This window comes from Rosa chinensis, chromosome 3 (genome assembly GCF_002994745.2).
Source record: "Rosa chinensis cultivar Old Blush chromosome 3, RchiOBHm-V2, whole genome shotgun sequence".
In the NCBI taxonomy this organism is placed as follows: Eukaryota; Viridiplantae; Streptophyta; class Magnoliopsida; order Rosales; family Rosaceae; genus Rosa; species Rosa chinensis.
Genome location: NC_037090.1, coordinates 20,610,121 through 20,632,302, shown reverse-complemented (window position 1 = coordinate 20,632,302; position 22,182 = coordinate 20,610,121).

Below are 22,182 nucleotides of genomic sequence, written 5' to 3'. Positions count from 1 at the left end.
TTTCATTTAGAGAATTACTGAGTTTTTTTTTTAGCTCAAATTTTACAGATATTTCTTCACTTTATCAGGGATATATCGTAAATATCTAATATATCGGGGATATTTGACGATGTCGGAGAAATTTCACAGAAACGGTAAAAGATAAGATATTTACCCCCTAGATATATCGGTCCGTCGAAAAAAGGAGATATCGGGGAGATATAGGAAATATCGCAGATATTTAAAACCTTGTACGCAGTACCTATCATCCAGCAATTATGGTAAAACGTGATTTGACAAATAAAAATATATTTAAAATAAAAATTGTGTGTAAATTGATGTTTAAAGTGTTAGTTGAGTTAAGACCAAGGTTTTAAATATCGGTATCGTTGTATATATCGGTACTTTGAAAAAGGGTGATGTCGGAAATATCGGGGATATATCGGGGATACAGGGTAAGAAAATGTCGTTTTTGAAAAAAGTAAATTTATTAGAAATTTAGAACTACATATAAATACATATGAATGTCAACTTCATCTACATCCAAAAAGAGACTCTAGGCGGTTGAAAAGCCGCTCGCTGGTCTACGAAAATGCAATAATCAGACCAAGACATATGACCCATATAGTGCGAATTGTAGTGATGAACATGATAGTTATAGATCTCTTTAGAGCTGCCGACTGTTTCTCCTATAAGGGGATAATAAGGATGAACCCAATTAGATGACTGATCATATACTTCTCCATATTGATTATATCCATAAGCATCATAACCAAATTGATTGTTGCCTTCATGAGATTCATTTGAGATCCCACTGCGCTCTGTGCTTAAACTGATTGAGTCAAAACTTAAGGCAATTGAAGAAACATCAGATGGGGTACTTTGATCATCAGTTGCATCTCTTGTCCTCCTCCCATATCGGGTCTTCTCTTGAGCACCATGGCCAGCTGTTCTCACTCCGTGGTCTTCATCTTGGGTGGTATGATCAAAATTACCTTCACATGTAAATTGGAATCCTCCATCCACAGAAAATTCTCCATAGTCATGTCTTTCACCTCCACCACCTGTTCCGCTTCCACCCTCTCCACCATCATCAGAACTATCTGTATTATCACCATAGCCTAGGACCAGACAACAAGAGTAGGGAACTAGGGATTGGGGAATTAGGTCACCATCCATTACTACTTTTAAATAATTGGAGCTTTTTTATCATCAGTATTATCACCAATAGAGATTGTCTAGGCAATTAGGCATGAACCAGCTTTTTAGGGCTTCACCATAATTTAAAATCAATAAAAAGAGACAAACATAAGCATCTATCTGCCCCTCTTGTCCGAATGAGTGTAAATAAACAATAGTCACTGCTCACTAGTCAGCAATCAAAGACTATAAGCCCCAAAGGGAAAAAAAAAAAAAACAGCCATATTTTTACCTCAAATTTTACAGATATTTCTTCACTTTATCGGGGATATATCGTAAATATCTAATATATCGGGGATATTTGACGATGTCGGAGAAATTTCGCAGAAACGGTGAAAGATAAGATATTTACCCCCCTAAATATATCGGTCCGTCGAAAAAAGGAGACATCGGGGGAGATATCGGATATATCGCAGATATTTAAAACCTTGGTTAGGACTAATGTAGGAAAAAAGAAAGAAAGTGAAAGTGTGAATAACACCATCCTTAATTAGTAGATGTACTAAAAGAAAGCAACTCAACGCAACCAACTATTTGAAGTTATTAATGAAATACAGCAACTCAACGTAACCAACTACTTGAAGTTATTATTGAAATAAATAACCTAATTTGGGTTTCCGAAACTTTTAATTGACAAGTTCAAGTCTTTTTCCTTGTTTACTAAGTCATACCTAAGCTAATATTACTATTCTATAAAGACTTGCACATTATGTTCTTAGTGTGATGAGTTATTCTTTCCCCCTCATTTTTGCCATTTTGTTGCTATAACTAGAAAATTCAGAAATCTGATATGTTTTTCATATGACATGTTTGTAGAGAATCGAATTAATTACCACACCAGCTACATTAATTACATATTGGATGGTTATTCCATCCCTTCCGAAATGTCTTCATGCAAGAAAATCATGTGGCCAACTAAGCCTCCTTGGAACAGAAGCATCAATGTACTAGTTTAGTACTACTATTTTGTTGCTATTCATTTCTAGCTCATATTTGTTCTATTTGGATTATGGGGCTTCTGCCGTAAAACTGTAATAATTTATGTGAATTTCACTCGAAGCAAAGCACCCACAGATAGTTTGTATTTGCATGTTGAATTTAGATATTTTCCTCAACAACCCAAAATGTTAAAAATGTTGGCATCGTTTTAAATTATGGGTGCCACAAGCTTCCAATGGATTGAATGCATCTTCAGATCGAGTTACATGTCGAAGGATCTTTCTCATGTTTCTCGGCATATAGCATCAAACAATCTATACGTCATACTCCAATCATTCAGACAGGTCCTATCTGCTCGATCATATAACTCATGTTCCATGTGCAAATGTGAATTTAACCCGAGTTGGACTTAGACCGTCAATTTGATATATAAGGTAAATTCTTGTTTTAATTTGAAGGTTCTCTGGATTTTGCATAACGGTTTCAGATGATTTTGTGGTGCGATGATTGTCTACTTTGATTGCTTTAAGAATTTAGAATGCGACCGGATGGTTTTCAGAGGTTTAAGTATTTAATTTTCGGAGGTTCGATTATTTGATTTAGGTTTGAGATGTGCGGCTTATTCTATAAGATTTACTCTCTTTCTCCGAAATCTAAAAACTTTGGTATGCTTGTTGGTTCTTTGAGTTTCCAAGCTACTTAATGTAGAGGTTACCACTTACATTACTAGAAATTTGGCTACTAGCCACCCCCTATTAGACACACTTTTGTAACTGTATCATTTGATAGAGCAAATGATATCCTTAATTTGTTATTTTCTACTTTATTTGTTTAACAGAGATGCACATAACCATGACAAATGAGAGGGTAAGATTGGTTTATTAGAATATAGAGACTTATTAGATACCAATAGTAGTATGTGTCTGAGAAAAGATAAAGTTAAATAAAATAAAATTTTATAAAACCGATAGATCACACCCTTATCTGTATGTTTTATTTGCACACTATTATAATAACTATGGCTTTTAATTTCTCCTACTGAAATCCGTATCAATACTTAAATTTCTATCAATATTTTTTTTTTTTGTAAATAGAAACATATTTAATATGCTGTTAAACCCAAAAATATATATAGCAGAAATATTTATCAGAGATATTTCTTTCTATAAATGAAAAGAAAAGAGAGAAAAGATGTATAATTGGTTTAGGTTTAGATAAGAACAGTGGCTTATTTGGACTCTCTCCTTTGCACCAATTTCCTCTCTACGATTAGAGTTCTTCTCTCAAGCACTCAATGAGCATATTTTGTCATTCTTTAAGTTGAATTGGAAAGCCTAATTTGCTGCAGTCTTGTTCATCACTAGCTATTAGAACCTTTAAATCCAATTTTGAATCTCTTACCTTGAGATATAAGCAATACCCATAATTGAGCTTGTCCGAATTATTTTCTGTAGATATACTGAGCTTTAGCAATATTATATTAGCATGCATGGTCATCCATGGTTGGTTTGCTTATTTGTGTTTATGATTTTCTTCTTCCTTTTCTATTTCATACTTTTTGACCTTCTGAGTTGGTTGGCTTCTTTCTCTTTTTGATCTATGTCTATATGTCATGACGATGGGTGGATAGTTAAGTAAGAAAATGGCTGAAAACAGAGAAAGAGAGATGCAAAGCTAAATGGAGAAATAAAGAATTGTTGAAGAAAGAAAGAATTGCCGAAGAAAGAGAGGATTTTGTCGCCGGAATCGGGCAACTAGATATGGACACAATTAAGTAAAAAAAAAAATACTTGACTTTGAAGAAAAGAAAATAAAAATAAAATACTGAATAAATGAAAATATATAGATAATAAAATAAAATATCCTTTTAGAAAAATATTTTGTATTTTGATAAATATACGAATAAAATGTAAAAACATTCTGAAAAAAAAAAGCAAATGAGGAGTGAGAAAAACAAATTAACGCAAAAAAGAAGAAGAAGGAGATACTGAAGTTCTAAGTGTGACTTTTGGTTAGTGGAACCTACTATATAGAATACTTTTCATTCCATGGTTGCATCGTATCTAATGAGATTTAGATACCTTTACTTATATCATTTGAAGCAAAATATACAGAAAAAATTATGTACTCTATGAGGCTTTTTCTACTATTTTTGTTGGCTATTTGGCTTATCCAATATGGCATTACATTGTAAAACTTTCCTATTTAATAGAGGGGCCGGGAGTGAAATTGTCTTTTCACAAAACATACCCCTTCTTCCCTTTTCTATATGTACTTATACAATGAACATGAGCATAATAAAAAGAAAAAGGAGTGTGATTTACAAAAAAACAGGCGGTGTCAATTTCACCCCCTTAATAAAATGCTGTAATACCTTTTTAAAAAAAAAAAAAAAAAAAACGCTTCAATGAAATATTGATGTAAGTAATATAATCTCAAAGATTCCATGTCATCCATTAAAGGCTAACATAGATGAGAAAGTTGGAATTAATAGAAAGAGTTTAAATTAATTAACAAAGGTGCATCCTTTTGTTTTTACTTCATTAGCAAATATGAATCCTCTTTTGCTTTACTTATTGTATGGAAAGCTTTTGCCAACAAATATTACTTCATTTTTCTGCTCATTCAAAGTAAAATAACAAGTTTGATCTATATAGTGATAATCCAACAACATCTTTGAGGGACCCTAATCCACCAAGAAGACTGCTCCTCTTCCCTTATGTGCAATCCCGAATAGTAAAATAACAACTTTTCAAACCCTAATCCACCTGTGGCTAGCAGATTTGAGGGACCCTTTGGGTTTGTGGGTCTGCGGTGTAGTGGATTAGTCTGGCTTTGCTTGGCTTTCGCCGCAATGTCGGTGCAGGTGTCCTAGCGCTGGGATACCATTGCATGGGTGTGTGAGTTACTAACAACTAACTACCCGATCAAAAAAAAAAGAAGTAAAATAACAAGTTGTTGTTGTAGGAGAATGGAATTGTGTGTTATCATTGATAATATGAGCCCTTCAAATAGGGAGTTACAAGGTACCCAAAAAGGTAATAAAATTTGATTACAATTGAATACCTAGAACACATTCCTACTACAACTCTAAACCCTAGTTTGTAGAGGCACACATTATGTCGATATCCTTCAACACTCCCCCTTGTGCCGCTCAAACTTGGTGATGACGCTTTAATTGTTGCCTCGTTAAAAACCTTGCCAGGTAACAAAAACCTTGTGGGACAAAAATAACCCTGGTCGAAGGACAAAAAGAGCACAACACGTCCTTCACTCTTCGAGATCGAACATGTAGACATCATGCCTCCCCCTGATGTCAATATCTCCCCCTGATTGCTACAATCATGGGAGTTCGGATAACTTTCTCAATCCGATGCTCTTCACATGTTTCTCGAAGGTGGATTTTGGTAACGACTTAGTAAATAAGTCCGCTACATTATCCTCTGATCGGATTTGGTTCACTTCAATATTTAGAAATGCTTGTTGTCATTTTGATGGAGCGGCGGAGGAGCACGGAAGGTGGCATTTTGCCTTGTGGGGTCCAATCCCACACTTCCGTCATCTCTTTTCTCTGTAGAGATAGAACAAGCCCATATCAATCGTACCTCTCAAATATCAAAAGATTGTCTTTATACCAATCTAATGGCGTTGCGTTGGCGCGGGGCTATGTCTAGCTAACAAGTTCATAATAATTGAGGTGTCCGGTCTTGTATTGTGCTAAGTACAATAATGCGCCTATTGTACATAAGTAAGCACTTCTGCTATTAACACGTCTTCGTCATCATCCCTGGGACGAAACGGATCCCTTTTAGGGCCAAGACTATAGACGACCGTGGGAGTGCATTTTTGACTTTATCAAAAATGTCTCTTGACACGGTATACAAGTTCTGAATTTAGACAAAACCGTATTCTCCCAAGGTCATTCCTCTCAAACTCGGATTTCAGGTGTTCAGCGGTTTCCCTTAACTCTCAAGGGTTCCAATTATATTTATCAACATAAACCGCGACAATTGCAAATCCGTAACTTGTCATAGAAACGCGTGGGCATAGTTCATCATATCCTTTCCCAATCAAGTAGTCATTTTAGTGAGCATTTCAACCTCGTTGCAAATATGCTCCGTGGTCTAGAGCCACTTGACTTGGGTAAATGAAGTCCACAAGAACCTTCATTATATTCCGTATCTAGATCCCCATAGAGATACGTAGTGACCACATTTGTAAGCTGCATGTTCAGTTATTTGGAAACTACCAAACTGACAAGGTAGTGGAGTGCAATGACATCCATTACGAGAGAATGTGTCTTCTCGTAGTCGATTCCAGGGCGTTGTGAGAAACCTTGTGCCATAAGGCGAGATTATCATCTCTTTTTCTCATCACGCTATCTAACGAAGACCTATTAATGTCAATAGGTTTTATGTTAGGAGGTGTTGGCATCTCAGGCCCGAAATCCTTCCTCTTCGTTAGTGAATCCAATTCAACCTGGATCGCATCTTTCCATTTAAGCCAATTTTCTCTACGTTGGCATTCTTCAACGGAGTAAGGTTCGATGTCATTGGTCTCAATAATTCCACGTCTTCATGTACACTAGTGTAGTTCGTAGAGATCTCTATATTTTCATGAATTGGTTCTAATATTGAGGCGTCCCCCAACGATGTCTCTTGGACATAACCACAATCCAAAATATTCTCATGAGACGGATTTTGAGTATCAATGATCAATGGATCAAGTTGTGCCAAACTCGCTCTCTTCTTAGGGCGAGAATCCATCGAACCTATGGGTCTCCTACTCTCTCTAGCGGAACCCATGGCCTATGACGCCATTTTGCCACCTTTGTGGCGTCACCATACCACCATCCATGGTAGTGGTGCAGTACCCATCTTCTCTGGGTAGCACCATGTCCTCTTGTGGGGACATCAATCCTTGCAGGCATGTTTGCAGCAGGTATATGTGATCTCGTCACTTTTAGGGGATCAAGATGAGACATAGTGGGGACAGACCACGACAATTCATGTCGTTCCTGTTGAACATTGACGTTCTAATCTCCCCCTAACGACGAGAAGATTGTCTCATCAAAGTGACAATTCACAAATCCAGCGAAATAGAGATCGCCTGTCAAGGGTTCTACATAGCGGACTTATAGTTGGAGACTTATGTCCAACAAATATATATATGCATTTGTTGCAATGACTCATGTTAATGCGCTGTGGCGGCGCAATTGGCACATGAACCGCACACTCAAATATGCATAAATACGAGATATTAGACTCGAACCCAGTCACTAGCTGTAACGCAAATAAAAGTTGAGTGGCTGCTATGAGTCGTAGACGAATTAGCATAGCTGCATGCGATATTGCATAACCCAAGCGGAAATATTGGTGCGCATTACCAATGTCCGGGCTACCATCGTAGTCGTTTAATGGTGGCTTTTCCGCGAGACCAATTGGGTGTGGACATGGGAATATGATACTTGATATCAATACCCAATGATATGCAATAGTCATCGAAAATTGTCGATGTAAACTCTCTAGCATTATCAAGTCAAATGGACTGGATGGGATGATCTGGGTGGTGAGCCCGTAGCCATATGTTATGTGCTAGGAGTATAGTATAAGCAGCATTATGAGTGGATAATGGCACAACATGGGACCAGCGTGTTTGCGTATCAACCAACACCATAAAACATCTATACGGTTCGCAAGTTGGTTGATCAAATCCACAGAATTTCCTTAGATTCTTTGTGAGAATGGAATTATTTCCCCAATCTCCTTTGCATAGGATGGTCTCAATCCTAAATAACAGGCTTTACAGAATGAAACATGGGCCTTATAATCAACCAATAAAGGTTTTGGTTAAGCCATAATGTCACAATAGACTTGAGAAGTAGAGAGAGGAGTTTATGGCGTCAATGCCATGTATTTGCAGCAGGGGGTAGGCGGCGCTAGCCATGTATGGCCGGTCTTTGCACAATCATGGCGCCATGAGGCGCATGTGCAGCTCCTCGAACCAATTCTTGGTTCTTACTTTTCTTCGTTCTGAAAATGGATGTCCGTGTAAAGTCTTTAATACACGGATCATCATGTTAAAGCCTATATGTGTCAGAATCCCATAAGTCGTCTCTCATGACATGGTTGGATTCAATAACTCAAATAGTGGTTGCATACAACCCACTAGAGCGACACATAAGTTTCTCTAATACTCGTTTATGTCCGTAGTCATTAGAGGTGATGCAAAGGAACTCTATCCATTCTCATAATGTGCTTCCACATGAAAATCATTGGCTCTTATATAATAAAGTTCGAATTAAGGTATGTCCAAGACATTAAGTAAAATAATTGACACTTTATTAATAGCCAATGATTACATCAAAGTTTCCAAAATAAAATCAAACTAAGACACATTGTAGTACTCTATTCGTTTGGTAGCTCCAATCAAATATGATCAGGAAAGTAGAGAGAGATGTTGGTGGAGCGAGGCTCTCTTAAGTACCAATAAGCTCAATGACTTTTCTATACATCACATTTTATTGGGTCCGCCACATAAGAAAGAGTTAATACAATTGTCATTTATTGACTAAGGCACAATTGCCATTACATAATTCTTGGAAAATGAAAGACTATTTAATCAAAATCTGCGGCATCAACATTGTTGTTTTCCTCGTCAGATTTGAAGTCCATAATGATGAGATTGACGTCATTGTCATCTCCATCATCTCCTTCAGCTGCGAGATGAGCCTCATGCTCTCTCATATCTTTTATATACCTAGTATTGTGCAGCTTTTTTTTTTCACTCGCATTCTAGCGCTTAAACCAATGCTCTGAAGATCCACATCTATAGCATTACCTCACCCATTAATTGAGATGCACCTCGTGCATTTGGACATCCTCCATGGATCCCACGTTGGCTAATGTTGCCACGTGTCTATGTATCTCACGGTTTTCCTTCCTTTGTGGGGCGGTTGTATGGACCCACATGTCCATTTTGTTGTCCCCTAACTTTAGGGTTCCGCTCCTTGCACCCTTCTTTAGGTGCGCTATAATTCGCCTCGTGAACGCTCTTAGTTCCAACGGGCCTTTGAATTATGGTTTTCACGAGTATGTTGTCAACTTACTCAGTATATGACATAAGTTGATGAAACCTCGTAATCCATCTAGCATTGCACACAAGCCTATATTGCTTTGCAACCAATAATGCTGAGACGGGGAAGGTTGAGAGGATTTCTCAATTAATTCATATTCTGTGAGCTCTACTCCACAGAATCTCATTAGTAGTGAGGTGATTCTTGACGTTATTCACCCATCGGTGATAACAAATGTCATTTGAATCTGGATTAGTGAAGTCGGGTTTTTGCATGTTTGCATTCGACATTCAAAGATGAAGGAGAATAGATTAGTTTCGGAGTAAAAACTTCCACGACAACTAATATAAGGTTTCCGAGCCTTAATGCTACCAAGAAACCGATTTCCAAGAAATTTTGGATTAGACCAAACAATGTTGTTTTAATATGGTCACAATGCGGACGCTCTTAGTCCGAATATCATGAACGCTCTTAGTTCATTGATTACAAACGCTCTTAGTTCGTTTAATTATGAACATTCTTAGTTCATTGGTTACAAACACTCTTAGTTCGTTAAGCGTGAATCCCCACAATTCCGCTTGTTAAATACTCAAAACCATGTTCATATATTCATATATTCCAAAATTCTGCAGAAAATAAAAGGAATTTAAAATACATGAAAGCAGCAACTTTAATTACAAAAACTTACGTGATGGTTCTGGGCTTGAGAACACGCGCGTGTTGCGGCAGCAGCAGCAACAAGTGGCAGAAAATGGCGGCAGCAGCAAACAGCAGGTTCGGCAGCAGTTTCTGCAGCAGTTTTGGACAGCAGCAAGCAGCAGTTTCTGCAGCAGGTTTGCTTCTGAACAGCTCCCACTTCGAATGGGGTACAGGTCTCAAAACTACTCCAATGGGGCTGAAATTTGGAGGTCAGATAGAAGAGGCAGAGACGAACAACTTTCATGAAGGAAATATTTTGATCTGAGGTCCTGATCAAGAGGTTTTGGAGCCTGCAAGCAGACTGACGTGCACAGAAAAGGAGAAGGATGCAGTTGGTGTGTGTTGGTGCTGCAGGGGCAGCAGGGATGCGTGCGCAGGGGCACGTAGGTGCTGCAGGGGCGCGTAGGTGCTGCAGAGGCAGGTGCGCAAGTGAGGCTAGCGTGGGCTAGGAGCTGCGGCAGTAGGCTTGCAGCTGGAGGTTTTCGGTAGTTTTAGTGATCAGGATTTTTAGCTCTTTTTTTCTTTTTTTTTCTGCTAGGGTTAGGGCTCGTGCTGATAACATGTTGTAGGAGAATGGAATTGTGTGTTATCATTGATAATAGGAGCCCTTTAAATAGGGAGTTACAAGGTACCCAAAAAGGTAATAGAATTTGATTACAATTGAATACCTAGAACACATTTCTATTACAACTCTAAACCCTAGTTTGTAGAGGCACACATTATGTCGATATCCTTCAACAGTTGTAAGTTTTTAGTGTAGAAATCTCAAATCTCTTACCTAGCCGTCTTCTCTGCTAGGTTTTCTCATTGAAATTTTCTTCTTCTAGGTTTCTCATTGAAATTTTCTTCTTCGACGAAGCTCACCAAATCTCATGCCTGAAGCCATAGCAAGTCTTGTTGCTGCCTCCCAATTCTCAGATACCACCCGGGTGGATTTTGGAGTGGCGGGTGCGGCTACTTTTTAGGACGACTAGTCTTATTAATTTGTTGGGTCGTCTTCTTGCTCCAAAAACTAAATTGCCTGTTTTCAAAGCATCTGAAGGGTGAAATTGGGGTTTCTATACATGATATGGGAGATAGGTTCGTCTTCCAATTTGATAATGAATAAAAAGAAACCAGATCGTCCATGATGGTCCGTGGTACTATAAGAACACAATGGTAGTTTTGAAAGAATCTGATGGTGTCGGAGCTGAGGAGGCGGTCCCTCTAAGATCATTGGATTAACATGGGTTTTGAATCGTGGGTTACCACACATGTTGCGCAATCCAATGGCTTTCTCTTTGGTTGGTATATTGATATGTCGGGTCATTCAGTTTGAATATTCGGGATTGCACATAAGGGAAGAGGAGCAGAGAATCCATCTTGAGTTTGATACACACAGGTGGATTAGGGTTTGAAAATTATTTTCTTTTTCTCCGGTGGTTCAGCCGGAACTGAGGTTGTTTGAACGGATCAAGGGCTTTTGCAGGAAGTGTGGTTTTTTTGAGCATGAAGCGCGCCACTGGCCGGATGTGACAAAGTTCTTCTGAAGGAGAGAGAAGAGTTGGTTGTGCAGCCACCAGCGGCGTTGCTGAAAAGTCTATCGCTATTCTCGGCGTCCTCTTCGAGGACGATTGGGAAGGCCATGCGTGGACCTCAGAGAGGCCATGTGTCACGGAGAGATCAGGCGACGCATGGAGGCCAAGGGCTGTGGGGATTCAAAACAGTGCAGGCAAGTCCAACCGCCGTCTGGCTCCAAAATTATGGTGAGTTCCCTTCTTTTTGGACCAAATCCAAGCTGGGCTTAGGGATGCGAGGTTTTTAAAGAAACTAGAATTTCCAATTCTTCGAAGGCTGTTGGATGTTGCTGGATTATCACTAATAGTTGTGCCGCCCTAGGTTGCAGTGGGAAATGTTGTGAGTTTGGTGGAGGCTTCTCGGTTGTTAGGTTAGAAGAGGCAAGCTGATGATGAGGACATTTTTAGGCCTGATAAGAAGCACCTTACTCTGCCAGTGCCTACTTTGTAGGTTGAGGAGGACTTGACTTTTTCCTTGAGACTGGTTTCTCATCTCCCCACAAAAGAAGAAACTTGGATGATCAAAAGGAAGTAAGAACAAGACCAAATTGTCTCGTGACTTGGAAAAGGAGCTGAAGGTTAAGCGCCCTAAGAAATGGAAGTGTTTCTCTAAGGAAGAAAGTGAGACTACGAAGACAACAGAAGTGACAACTATGGAAAAAGGTGTGGAGGATGAGATATTATCTTCTAACCTAAGTATTGTTTAAATTTTTCAGGTCTCAAAAGAACTCGTATGTTTGTAGAACCATTTAGTCTACTACGGGGTACAACATTTTTTTTTTTTTAATAAAAGTGCATAACCCTTTTAGATGTACTGAGGGTATGCACGGTGCTTATTCTATTCTTAGGATAGTTTTGTTTAGTGTAATTTGTGAAACGACTCTTTTTGACAACACATAGAGGTGTGTAGTTTTTGTACTGCTTGTTGAAATTCAAATTGGTTGACCTTTTCACTTAAAATTATGTCAGCAAAGTTGTGTCCTTTTTATATATAAAAATTTTGGGGCTCGAGGCCAACCTTAGGTGTTGTTTTTTTTTTTTTTCCCCTTTTGTTGATGGGCATATTACTTCTTCCCCAAAATATACTGATTTTGGTGAAGAGCTTTTAGGCTAAAAATCTTGTGTTAATTATGGTCCCTCTTATGGGAAAATAGTTAGGGTAGTTAGATTAAATGTGGTAATGGACCTGGATATCCGAGCTTCACCTCTACTTTTAGCATTAGTCGAGCAACTAGATTAGCGGTATCTATACTATTATTAAGAGAAGAGGTTTTGTTAGTCAAAATTGAAATTTTTGACAGATTTAACCCTGAAAGATTAAAAAACTTTAAAAATAAATTAAATCACAATGGTAAATATGACAATTATAAAGAAGATTTTTATTAAGAAAATTAAAAAGAAATTAACCCAAAATCCCCACTTTTCTCTCCCATTATTTTCTCTTTGCAATAACTGTTTTTTTTTTGTTAGATAAAAAATTATTACACATGCAAAGAGTGTATGAAGAAGAATTATTACACTTGCAGAGCATGTATGAAGAATGCTAGTATCTTTTATTGTTTTCGGATCCCTATCTTTTGTTTTTAAAAGTGTTATGTCACCAGAATAAGTTGGTGATGTTTGCTGTGTCAGTGACTTCTTATTGCGCCTTACTCTCTTAAGGGTGACTCATTATTTGTAAACTTCGTCTCATATTATAAAAGAACATCTTGCACTAAAAGATAAAAATTAATGGCTAAATAAAAATTTATCATTTGATAAAATAATATGTTAAATGTACTATAGTGCCACCATCTAACATGACACATTTCCAATGCCAGCGTTTTGCTGCTATGCTGAACTTGCTAGAGCGTTTTCGTGAGGGAGTGGAGTCCCTGGGCTAAAGAAGTACCCAATTCCTCTTTCTTGGTTGGGAGTTGGGACTTGATGGTGTGTCCTCTGATTTTACTTTGCATTTCAAGTGTCAATATTCAGATCTATGTGTCTTTATTTTACATTTTATTATTATTAGGAGCAATGGCATAGTCAGAATTTTAAACTTATTGGGGGCATACATAGATATTATCAAAACATATGGGTAAAAGTTAGAAATCGTCCATGTGATTTGGGGTGATACTCAATATTAACCTTGTGGTTTCAAAATGTTTAATTTTACCCTTGTGATTTGTGAATTGATCAAAATTGGTCCAAAATTTTGACAAAAACTTTGCCATGTGCAAGTCATGTGTAAAGATAAGTTTGTCATCTCAATAAAAAAATAAAACCTTAAATAATTAAAACAAAATAATGAGAGTAGGGAGAATCAAACCCTGGAACTCTTTCAAAGCATAAAAACAACTTTCCACTGCACCATGATGGCAGCTTGTCATGTGGAATAACTAGATTCTATATATCTTGGAAAAACTCTACTGGGTTCCGTGACCTACTATGCCCCCATGTGGCTCCGCCACTAATTAGGAGAATACTCCATGAACGTACAAGAAATTACAAGTATACATATGATGACTTCATTAAATCTTTTCAATGTAAATGACATGGGCAGGAGAAGAGTACCACATACCCTAAAATCCACCAAATTACATGAAAATTATACATAGGTAAATCATAAGCCATGGAGAGCCTTTTTCCAAACAATAAAAATAATCTTCACTATTTAGGACCGATTGAACTAAATTGTGTGCCACAATATTGCTTGATTGATATTGGAATAAAACTTTCTCACCCTTCCCACTACACGAACCAACCTTTTCACCTCCTCAACCAACATAGCAGGCTCTGAGGGGTGCAACCAGAGGCAGTCGCCTTACGCCATCAACCTTCGGGCCGTCGGCAAACTTACTATATATATATATATATGTTATGAAGATTTTATATTATCTTTAGGATTAAATTCAGTTTACCCCCATGAGGTTTGGGGGTAACTTCATGTTAGTCCCTGTCCTCTCAATTTAATCAGTTTACCCCCCGAGCTTGTCAATTTTCCTCAACCGTATCCAATTTCTCAGATTCCGTCTAAATCGAACGTCAAGCATGACGATGGAGTCCATTTTCAGGGCTAAAATGGTCATTTCAGGAAGGAGAAAAATAAAACAAAGCACCAGGACAAAAAAAAAAAAAAATTCATTTCTTCTTCTTCCTCCTCCTCTGTTCCTCCTCCCCCAAGGGCTTGCGACGCCGATTCTTCCGGTTTTGGTGACTCTATGAGCTTGACCAATAACCCCATACAAATTGATAGACTCGCAAGCAAACAAATAAATCTCCAAACCACATTTCTTATTCTTTCCCAATCCTCAAGTAAATCTCCAAACCCCATTTCTTCTTCTTTCCCAATCCCTACATACCCACCACCACCCCCATCTTCTCCCCATTTCTTCTTGCACCACCCCCAAAAACTCAGTTCGCCTATCCCACTAAAACCTAAAAACAGTGTGTTTCATCACATGACGGTCTAGTAACTATTATCAATGGCCAACTCGACCCAACAACAACCCGATTCCATCGCACCCAGTACCCAAAAGCTCCAAAACATTTGTATCCTCGCCCACAGTGACCACGACATGACCACCCTCTGCGACTGACGGCGGCGTCATCCTCCTCAAGCTCGCCGGCGTCATCTATCTCTATATGCACCAACAAATCCCTCTAGAAGTTTTTCCCCAATTATCTCAACTTTATCATCAACTCCCTCGCAATCACAGAATTCCCAATCGTCGAGTCTAACAAAATCAGAACAAAATGAAACAAAACCATCCCAAAATGAAAGGTAACCCAGAGCACATCACCATCACATTCCACACTGTACATCAATTCCACAGTTTAATCAAATCAAATCAAAACAAAAACGGTCAAATTCGATGGACATCTGCAAGCAATCCACCTCTTGTAAAGGCTTTGGAAGCATTGGGCCGGAGAATCGATCTGGTGCAGAGTGAGCGCGTCAGGAAAATCCATGAAGTTTGAGTCACCAGTCCCTGGCTCAGTTGACTATTACCTGTGCTTCTAGCGGCCTAGTCATTTTCAGTCAAATAAGTGAGAGAGTTTCAGAGAAGAATTCGATTTGAGTGATTAGAGCTTATGATGGAGGTCGGAGATTGCAAGGTCTAGTGAGGTCAAGATTCGGAGGAAGTTGACGACAGTGATTGATTCCAGAAACAAAGAACCCAGAAAAATCAGAGGGGTGGTAGTGGGATAGGCGAACTGGGTTTTTGAGGGTGCAGGAAGAAACGGGGAGAAGATGGGGTGGTGGTGGATACGTGGGGATTAGGGAAGAAGAAGAAATTAATTTTTTTTTGTTTTTGTTTTTGTCTTGGTGTTTTTTTTTTCTCCTTCTTGAAATGACAATTTTAGCCCTTAAAGTAGGCTCCTTTGTCAGACTTGACGGTCAAATTGGACGGAGAATGAGAAATTGGACACCGTTGAAGAAAATTGACAAGCTTGGGGGATAAACTGATTAAATTAAGAGGACAGGAACTAACATGAAGTTACCCCCAAACCTCAGGGGGGTAAACTGAATTTAATCCTTATCTTTATCTATCAAAAAAGATAACATGACGCTCTCGTAGTTTAGCGGCAATTGCTTTGAGTTGTCTTTGGTAGTATCTAGGTTCGATACTTCTGGGGCTCAAACTTACTACGCTTTGTTAGTTTATTTTATTATTATTATTTTTTCTTGTAAAAATTAAACACAAACCTATTAACCTATGAATATAATTTCTATCCAGTGGTAACTTGATTTCAAGATTAAGGTACACCTAACGATGTCTTCTCGCCTCCTCTCTCTAGTGGTGGGTTTTTTTTGCCCTAGCGCTTGTTCCTGATGGCTGCAGTGGGCGTGGTGGGGGCGGCCTTGGCTGGTCTCAAGCATATGGGTGGCCTCAGTACTCTATCCCCCTCAACCTCTCTCTGAACTTTGTGGGTCTAAGGTCGCGATAACTTTCTTATCCTCTAAGGGAGTGGGTCTTTCTCTGGCCATCTCTAGTGGCCGAGGGTATCGATCCAATTAGTGGTGGACTGCCAATGACGGCTCTATCAGCGGTATGTCGAGCAACTAGTATTGGTGGTGGTGGCGGTCTTCTGGTTTCGCACTCAGGATTTGTTCCGGATGGGGAGGCTAGCAAGGTGGTTCTAATGCTAGATGACGGCGTAGCGTTTATGGCATTGTCGTGGGTGATAGTGCTATCAGACTTATTGCCTGGAGGCGCGTGTCAGTTGGTGGTGTCGATACTGGTGGAGTCGACGTCGAGAGGAATGATGTCGGAGCTGTTGCCGTGTTGAGGCTTCCTCTAGATGGCACGGTGGCTTGGAGTGATTTATTTCGTAGCTTAGGCTTTAGGGTTTCCTATGTTGCAGGGGCAGTGGCACAGCTAGTCTTCTTGGTGGCTGCTGCTAAATTTGGCAATAAGGTGGCTGGTGGTACTCTAGGGTTTTTGCCACCAGTTTGGATGGTTGTGGGCCTTTTGCTTTTAGACTTCCAGGTGCTTCATTGGGGTTTAGGGCTTTGCTTCAAGCTTTGGGCCTCTTTCATTTTATTTTTTTTAATCGAATATGGAGAAGCCCCTTAGGGTGAGTCATGTTTACGTTGTTACCTACATTCATCTTAATTATTATTAGTGGATTGACAACCCTATTTATTTATTTGAAGAAAAAAAATTCTATTTGGGAAAACCTTTTGTCCTTTTATTTACTGACTTTTTTTGGGTGAAAATTAGATACAAACCTATTGACCAATGAATATAACTTCTATAATTCTATTTAGGAAAAAGAACATTTGTATGAATGGGAGAGGATCATCTCCTAAGCTTCTAATCTACCTAACATACCTAAGCTTTCAACAACAAAATAACATGTGGCCAAACTTACATCCAATGGCTCATATGATTTCGCACTATATATTTTTTTTCTTCAATCAGTGCGGCTAAAACAGTCTCCCTTCTCTCTATACATCTACTTTGAATTGCTCCAATTTGCTTCACATCCAAATTGGCCGCACACACTTAGATCGATCGACCCTCAAAATGGCAGTCAAAATCCCAACTGATGGGATCTGCTGCAGATCTCTCTCCGAAAAGAAGCCAAGATGTCGTCCTACGACCCAGAAGACACGCCATAGGCAAATTTCCCTTTTCCAGAAGAAACTATATGAGTTGGATTCGTTGCTGCCGTACCTCCAATGCAAGCATTGCAAAGGCCGACTTCTTAGAGGCGTAGCGTCGCTGAGTTGCATCTTCTATGGTGCCGACAAAAAATTGCTGCTAAATGGAAAGGAGGCTTTGCAATCTCCATCGACACTTCGATTGGTTTTGGTTTGGGAGATTTTCTGTCTAAGATTCGAGATCCTTCAATTTGTTTGATTACCTTTGGTTGATTTTATTATGGTTTGATATCAATATACGAAAGACAATAGATACCTGAATAGATCGAGACTTGAATGAAAATTGCATTTTGGGTCCTATTTTCTGTAATAATTAAGCACGTAATTCCTCCTTGTCAAAGCAAATATAGAGTTCCTAAACTCTAAAACACACAATATGAAGAGAGAGGTCAGAAAAAAAAAAAAAAAGAAAAAAAAAAGGGGATTACACTTACATGTTGCAATGAAATGAAGGGAAAGTGAGATGGATAGAAGAATCAAGGCTGAAGTTCTGAACTTTTCATTAGATCTCTCTGCATGTATCCATTGAATTTCACAACTGAAGACTCGTGTGCTTTTACTTCATCAGGAGTGCTGAAGAACAAAAGAGGGAGAAAGCAAGGGAAACAAAACCAACAGCGCGGCAACCTCAACTCAAATAAAAATGGAGATTAAAAACCTAAATTTATTATAGGCCATTGGATGTAAGTTTGGCCACATGTCACTTTGTTGTTGAAAACTTAGGTAGATTAGAAGCTTAGGAAATGATCCTCTCCCTGAATGGAATAGTAGTGCTAATTTTATGTGAAACCACATTTAAGATTTAAATAATTCACCTTAGACCTCTTAAATGTTAAGGCCCGCCTTGTCAACTAAACTAGCCTCACCACTGCCCAACATTTATTATTATCATTTAGTGGATTAATTGCTTCCACTGTGCCAAAAAGGCCTTCAAACGACACACTTCAGACGACATAAGTATTGTTTAATGTCGTCTGAGTTTTTCATAAGACATAATTTTTTTTTTCTGTCGTCTGAACATACACTAAAACCATACTGGTTTAATTTGGAAAAATGGTGAGCATTCAGACAACACATTTGTGTAGTTGTAGAAGGTAGTGATTTCCTATCTCAAATTTGGAGGGATATCCAAAAGTTGATTGAGTCTTTTCCCTCTCAAATAGCCACACCCTAGTTGACTAGAAAATGTTGTGACATTCAAACAACATTTAAATGTTGTCTAAATGTTGGTGTTGTTTTAAAATTTCCTAAGTTATTTTAACTTGTGCTATTTGACATATATCCCTCGCAATTAAGTCACTTTCAATATGTCCTTCTCAGCTCGACCTAGAATGTTAACCCGCAAAAGCCCAAACACCAGCCTCGCTCACTCCTTCTCAGTTAGCTCTGTCATATCTCGATTCTCACTCTCTCCTTCATCTTCTCACTTTCTTGATTCATCAATCTTAGTCTCTACTTCGTCTTTCACGTCCAAATTAATGGAGCTCTGTAGCGACCAGTAGAGCTATTTTCGATTTGGATATTAGTAAGCAATTTAGGGTTTCAATCGTTTTTGAGTTTTGGGTTTCAACTGGGTTCAATCGATTTTAGTGTTTGATTTCGATTCGGTTTTTTCTATTTCTGTTTGGGGATGGGGCGATTGAATTTCATTTTTCCTTTTATCCACGATTCGGTGTTCCCATTACTGAAAACCTAGACCTCTCTCTCTCTCTCTCTGTCACCCTCCTTGACAGTAGACGGCGGCAGAACGGTGAAGGTTCATTGACTCTTGTCTTGGTGCTAGTTTACTTTGGAATTTTGTTGAAACAAACGAAAAGAAAAGAAGAAGAGGAGGAGGAAGAAGAGAAGAAGAAAAAGAAGAAAAAGAAGAAGAAGGAGACAGGAAGAAATTGATGCTCGATTCCAACAGAAATTGAGTAAACTGATCATCCTAGGTACTCTATGATGGGTTTGAATTTGTTTGATTTATTTTTTTGTCGGTCTCTCAGCTTTTCCATTATCATACATAATCGTTTTGGTTTTTCCTATTCAAGAACCAATCTAAGTAGTTTTCAATTGACCTGGGTTTGGATTTTGTGGGGTATTGTTTCTACTGGAGTTCGAGGCTTGAGTGATTGATTTGAGGAGGTTGAAGGTGAGTTTTTAATTTTTGGTAGTTTCAGAACAACTTAAAAGAGAGAAATCTTTCACTACTATTACAGTTCAATTGCTTTGGGGGTCATTTATGTTGAGAAAGCGAGGTTCAATTGTTTTGTGTCTGAGTTCCTTGGATGGTGGTTATGCATCTTTGGTTTAACTCCTTTAATCTGTGCGTGAGGCCAAATTTACTTCAGTTAAGCTTTGTGTGTTGCACTCTGAATTGATTGTCTTGATGTTCTTCCTTCGTATTCACAAGCCCACTATGAAAGGATTTTGCTTTTGTCAATTTCTGAGATTGGCTTAATCTCATTTGTTTAATATAGAGTCACCACCAAATGATTAATGTGAGGGAAGAGAACAAGACTTTATTACGAACAGATACAATTCAGTTACCATCCAACAATTTATTTGAATTTTTTTGTGTTTGGGTTTGTACATTTCATGGTCTGCTTTCTATGATTAGCAATCACATCCTCACTTGCATTTTTTTCTGGGTTCATTTTACTTGAGAAACCCACAAGATTTTGAATTGTTGTCTTGATTTTGCTTCACCTAATGAAGTGAGGGTGTGAATATATGCTTCTGATATAGTTTTCTAGTAATGACCATAAACATCAGGTTCATGTTTCTTGGACCTGTTCATTTTAAATCCTTTCCCTATCTAGTTCTTCATTATCAGTAAATGTTTATTTCTCAACTATTTTTGAAGTTTTACTTATGATGCTAACCTTTTTTACGTTATACACCTTAGACCTCAGTACTTAAGAAAAGGAACTGTTCTTCGTAGCAAATCTGGACATTAGAAGAATTTACCATAACTCTTTTTCAATTATTCAAAACTAAAGATGCTCCACACTTACCGTAATTTCATTTGGGGAACCAAAATTAAATGTTCAACAAAGCTTGAGCACTATCTTAAGTTACTAATGGTGTTTGTGTTAAAGGTGATAATTGATCTTGCCCCTGATGTTTGCTATATTAGTCATTATTAAACACATGACCAACATTGACCCCAACTGTGTGGATAATTTCCTAACTTCTGGCAAAAAATTAAAACAAACACAGAAATTGAAATGGTATTATTGCTTGTCTTGCATGAGTAATGCAATGTATAATATATTTACTGACCATATTGTTAATATTGGTGAACTTTTTCCTCAAAACGTGCTTAGTATGTTCTGTTTCTAAAAGAGAGGGATGTGGATGTAGTAAATGTTTTTATGTTCATGATGAATGGAATACATTCGTGGCTCATGAGAAGTATGCCACAGCCTAAAGCAGTAAATTCCAAGAAGGCTGTGGTAGCAAAGAAGTCGTCGTCCGGTCGTAAGTCTGCAAAGAGCAAGTCATCCAAGGATTCTGATGATGATGACAACATCACTGGTGGATTGAAGCTAAAGGTGAATTCTAATGCTAATGGGGAGCCAATTGGGAAGGCAGCTAAGGAGATGCAGTCATACATTGGGGTGTTGGCATGCACCAAGATCCCAATATCTATAAATGACTGGAGAGATGTGCCTTTGGATGAAAAAGACAAGATTTGGAATAGTATTCAGGTAAACAATCAGTCTATATATATATATATATATATATATATATATATATATATATATAGTGGTGTTCACCTGGTCAGTTGCTGACCAAATAGTTTATGCTCAATAACCCTTAGATTTACATCCAAGAGTGAAAAATAAAACACATCAACTTAAAAATAATTCTCTCTGCCATTAGATTTACATCCAACGGTGATTGAGCATTATTTTCTTGGTCAGCAACTGACCAGGTGAACATTTTCGTATATATATATATATATATATATATATATATAAGTTGTTGCTAGCTGTTCACTAATTTACATTTCATTATGCTTTTTTTTTTCTTTCAAAAAACAGTTATTAAACCTATGATACTTGGTATTCGTTAATGTGTAGGATGCTTAATTATGTGGTGCCAAAAGAATGGAAAAAATTGGTGATTACATCAGCAGACCACAAATGGAGAGAGTTCAAGAGCAAACTAACCAACCCGTACATTATTCCCTATCTGCATTCTCCTGAACTTCTTATGTTCCCTCCAGATGATTATTGATCCATTGAGGTAGATGAATGGAATACATTCGTGGCTGATAGAACTTCACAACAATTTCAGGTTTGTCTAATACCATACTTGGACATGCAGTTGTGGAACAGTTTATGCATTATTAGTTATTGTTTATGCAAATACTAAAATATAATGCATAATTCTACATATGCTTTGTAGGTACTCCGTGAAAGCAGAGAATAAAGAGGAAGGAGAATAAGTATCCTCATCGAATGTCACGGAAAGGATATGCTAACTTCCAAGAAGAACTGGTCAGTATTCGTCTTACAAATCTATTTACAATATATTTGTTATTCTTTTCGGTTTACACCAAATTGATCATGATGTCACACGTATCTATTCAT